The sequence below is a fragment of the Bactrocera neohumeralis genome, chromosome 2, assembly GCF_024586455.1.
Source record: "Bactrocera neohumeralis isolate Rockhampton chromosome 2, APGP_CSIRO_Bneo_wtdbg2-racon-allhic-juicebox.fasta_v2, whole genome shotgun sequence".
NCBI lineage: Eukaryota > Metazoa > Arthropoda > Insecta > Diptera > Tephritidae > Bactrocera > Bactrocera neohumeralis.
The window spans coordinates 70,844,528-70,849,679 of record NC_065919.1 but is presented as its reverse complement, the minus strand read 5'-3'; positions in this window follow the sequence as shown (position 1 = coordinate 70,849,679).

The following is a 5,152-nucleotide window of genomic DNA, read 5'->3' as shown; positions in this document are numbered from 1 at the left end:
TCTTGGTGTAAGAAACTTTGTGGCAACTTTAAAATATATGCATATAAAGGCAAATTAAGTGATAGTAAAAAATTAAAAAAAGAAATAAATGAAACAAACGAGAAATTGATTTTTGAATGTTTATTGAAGTTTTATCAATTTTGTATAGCATTTAAGGAACCTTGAGCCTTAGAAAAATCCTAGTAACCGATTCCAATAATTGCGCTTGATTGACTTAAATTTTATGCGACCTAAAGAAATAAGTTTTTCGGCTCTGAGTCGTTTTTTATATACTAAAGTACGCTAAACAAGCTTAATGCACTACTGTTATATTTTTTGCCTTGCAACACAAAATTTACTCAGATGTTTTTAAATGGACACTTTGCAAGGTGTAGTATGATGAGCATATTTTCACTTTCTTTAGCTTTACCACTAGTAGATAGTCACAAGAATAAGCGAAATGCCAAAACTTGCTTTTGAGTACTCATGCAACACTTTAAACAAATTATGTAAATTTTCTTGCACATCAAATAGTATGGCTTACAGGTAACTTCTTTTTTTTTTGAAATCATTAAGGTAAAGAAATCATTTGGTTAGTTTAGTCAGGGACATCAAAATTTACAATTACATTTTTTTGACTGTATATTATGCTTTTTTATACAAGTGAAAACAAAGCATCGTCAAATGAAGTTTGAACTTGACTTTACATAAATTTAAAAAATAATAATTTTAGGAATAATGGCTGTTCATATTAATCTAGATGCAATCGAAGCTCTTGTGGCAATCATCACTAATCCTTGGTGACTCCTCTAAACGCAGTCAGAAATAAATGTATTATTTAATTTAAAATAAGAGGTAAATTCTTTGCTCAGGTTTTCAACAAGCTAAATAAATTCCTTTGAAATCTACCGAACGGACTTCGAGCTACAGTAGTCAGTAGTTCAAAAAACATAGTTACAAAAAAAAAACGCATTTGTAGCTTGCAGATGCCTTGGAAACCTGCTTTCCAACGTTCCAGAGCGCATGGAAACTCTTTGTTAATTATTGAAATTTTCAGACAATGTCTTTATTATAGTATAGTTACTAAGAAAATATTTACTAATAAAGAGCAGAGATTTTTTTGAAAATTCTAACTTCGCATTACCACTTCATGAGGTAGTGCTGAATGAGGAATACCTTGAATAACTGACGAATATAAATTACGATGATGGTGTGATAATGTTCAAAGTGCACTGTAATTTAATTTCACGAATATATATTGCGCAAGAATATTGCAATTCAATTCCAGCCATGCTCTATAGTATAATATAAATTGTTGTTGCATTGATGCAACCGTATGTGTATTTAATTGCTGCACGCCGGATACAATTAAAATGTCAGTATGGCAGCTCAAGCGTAAAATACTCCCCAGAATACAAGTGAACACGACAAATAATTTGATATGTTGGCAACTGTAAATGTTGTAAACAGTTACAGTGACAAGAATCGACAGTGAGCAGATATGTCTTAAGGAGAGTTCCAAGTTTTCAAGTTTTCAGCAAGCATATTGTAACTTGCTAAAGATGCCAGGTTAGCCGCTAAAAAAAAGGCAATGCAGCTTAGCTAACTGAGAACCGGAATACATATAAGGTCGTCAGAAAATCTTTTTAGGAAAAATGTAGCTCTGATTAGAAGTGTGGCTCTCCCATGGAGAAGTATTCAGTAAGAAAACAGTGGTAAGCAGTTGTTTCTAGTGATTAAGAAATTATTTGAAATAAGTTGTTTTCGTAAGAGACTATTACGCCTTCAAATATTCTTATTTTCGGTTATTATACCCCTTATATTTCAATATCGACATTTCTTTATATCAATAAAAAGTCAAGTTTATGGCGAATTTCTCTACTTGCAAAACACTGCAATGTTAAACTCCACACTTGTAAACGGCTGGCCAAGCGGGAGTGACAAAGTATCATGAATGCCAAGCACGTGAGTGATGCCACCGACTGGACAATAATATTGTATGTTGCTACTAATGTCGTCCACCTCCTTTAGTGACTAATATAATATTCCCTAATAGAAATACACATCCCATAAAAAGAAGAATTGCAGGGGAAAGGAAAGTAAAGACATTACATTAATTCACACGAATATGTTTAGATGCAGCAGTTTTAACACGGCAACTACAGGTCTCCACGCCTTTACTATGGATGCGCTCCCTTGTGACAAACAAAGACAATATCTGAAATGTTTGCCACTCTTTCTTTCTTAACTCTTGCATAGCAATAGCTGCCCCCGCATCTCATTCTCCCAGTATTTCTTTTGTCTATGTTCTGTCACGCGATCGCTCGGTCTCAGCGACGTGTCAAATAAGGAATGTGTTTACTGCTGTTATTCCAGTCATTTGCACGGGATTGCGAAGCATACACACAGGCGTATTTGGTGTAATGAAAAAGACGTAGCAAGGAAAGTTTGAGTTAGGAAATCTGTGGTGCAGGAAATGCAGATAATGGCGATAATGTATCTTAAAATTAGAAAGCGCTACGTTTTTATTTTTCGGGTATTACAGATTATAGTTAAGCAATGATTTAAGACTCTATTGTGAAGCCTAGTTATATGTATAACTACACTTCATGTTGTTTCTGATTACATATCCTTAATATATACGACACTGAAAGGGATCTCTTTATTCTGGTGTTAAACCAAAACTGTTAACTAAATAAGATTAAAATCGCTTGAAAATAGCAAGAATTACAGCTTGGTATTGCATTCAAAGCAGTACTTTTTAATTAACTACTTTTCCACTAATGTATTGCAATTTACGAAAACAAATATTGCAAGCCATTACCAGCTCTTGACTGTCGCAATTCGTCCAAATTGATGTGAAGTGTGAAGCAGACAGCTCAGATATACAGAACAACTTCCTTGAAGTAAATGTCTCTAATGAGCTATCATAAATTGTGTTTTGATTGGCCATACGCTTGGAGGGAAATTTTATTTTATATTAAGTTAAATTGATTGCTCATTGCGAGCACTACCCAAATGAATGGCGAAAGTGAAATGCAGTTAGTACTGTGGTACGTATATGTTACTTTCCTGTTATAGATATATTAAAATATTTAATACGGGGTGTCTCAATAAAAAATGTTTATGTTCTATATAAATTTTCGAAAAACTATCATGCTTCAATTATGCTGTATTTACATAAATGTTAAATTCTAAGCAGATTTCTAGAGGTTTCAGTTCTCTTTCTAGTTTCACAAAAGGTCTGAAAATATCAGGCCAAGATAAGTCCCCTCCTTCATGACGATGGTTGCACAAGATTACTGGAATGCGCGAAGAAATTTTTTTCTATGTAAGATACTCATTTTTATACCCTCAACAGGGTATATTAAGTTTGCCACAAAGTTTGTAACACCCAGAAGGAAGCATCGTCGGTGATCCTATAAAGAATATATACATATAAATGATCAGTATGTTGAGCTGAGTCGATTTAGCCATGTCCGTCTGTCTGTCTGTCCGTCTGTATATATACAAACTAGTCCTTCAATTTTTAAGATATCGTTTTGAAATTTTGCAAGCGTCATTTTTTCTTCAAGAAGCTGCTCATTTGTCGGAACGGCCGATATCGGACCGCTATAACATATAGATGCCATATAAACTGAACGATCGGAATCAAGTTCTTGTATGGAAAACTTTCACATTTGACGTGGTATCTTCGCGAAATTTGGTATGGATTAATGCTTAAGGTAACTATATAATCGCCAAAAAAACTGTTCAGAACGAATTACTATAACATATAGAAAGCTATAGCTACTAAAATAAATGCATCTCTGAAAGGTATATTAGCTTCGGTGCAGCCGAAGTTAACGTTTTTTCTTGTTTTTATTTAAATTTTGAAACATATGTACATTTTTTCGTGGTTTCTACATTTATTTTTCGAGAATTTCGTGCCCTTAGTGCCCTCATTTCGTATCTATAATCTTTGATATTGACACTATTTATTTGCAGAGTCCCTCATGAAATTTTTTCATTTTTGTCTAATTGTTTGTTTTTTCTGTTTCACTTCGAAGTACGTCTTTGCTTGCAGTTGTTTGGGATCTAGTCACTTAAATAATTTGAGGTAAAAGTGTGTATGCAGGAGTGGAATAATCTCAAACGGGAAATGACACAAACCTCTACAAAATTTCGTCATAGATTTTACAATTAAATTAATGAAAGAAGATTTTTACTGTCTTTAAAATTCAAAGCTCTCTATTGTCGCAATTACGACTGCTGTCATTATTTTAAATTTCGTTTATAGTATGCGTTCCTTTTTATATTTATTGCTTCGCACTGTAAAGGATTTCCTGCGTGGCACAGAACACAATTAGACGAAGCTTACTTCATAGTAGAGCGTACCAACAACAGCAAGCAACAAAAGAGTGACAAGAATATCCGCTCGTATAGCATAATTAATTAATTCATAATTAATCAAGAGATAATTTAATGAGAGCGATTGTGGCAGATGAAGCAGCAGAGTATAGTTCAAGTGGCATTATCTTCACCCCATCTCTAATTGGTTCGTAAGAGAGAAATAAATAAAAACTGTCATTATTGAAATAATACCTCAAAATAATATTGCCGAACTTTTTGACACTGATAATTGTTTTTACCCTCTATAAGGTGTAAAGCACCTAATATTCAGTAATAGTTTTAAAATTGATTTTGAATTTTGAAAGTAAGTAACTTTTATTTTCCTTCAGTTGAAATACTCCATTCATCCTCGCAGTGTTGTCAATGCTAAGTGCATCCTTAAACTGTTAATAACACCGATTATATTCAGTTGAGCAATTTCATTGTAAACATTTGTGAGTCAAAGGATTTTAGCACACAGACACAGAAATGCCACTTCATCGAAACAAATAAAACTTACCAAGTTAACGGCGAGGTCAGGTGCAAGTAAATATCAGGGTCTGGTAAAAATAGTAAATCCAAAGTGGCAGATAGCAGCATAGCAGACCTTACACTTGAATGCGCAAATCGTTTCTGAAGTACAGCTTTTATGCTATTTTCATTTGTTGTTCACTTTGGTAGTGGGTGTTGCATGCACCATATGTATATTTATACATTCAGTAATTGGGTCAAGGAAATGCCGCAAGCGCAAAAATTACAACAATTGGCTAGCATCTAATTTAATAGGCATTTTGGCTTAGCA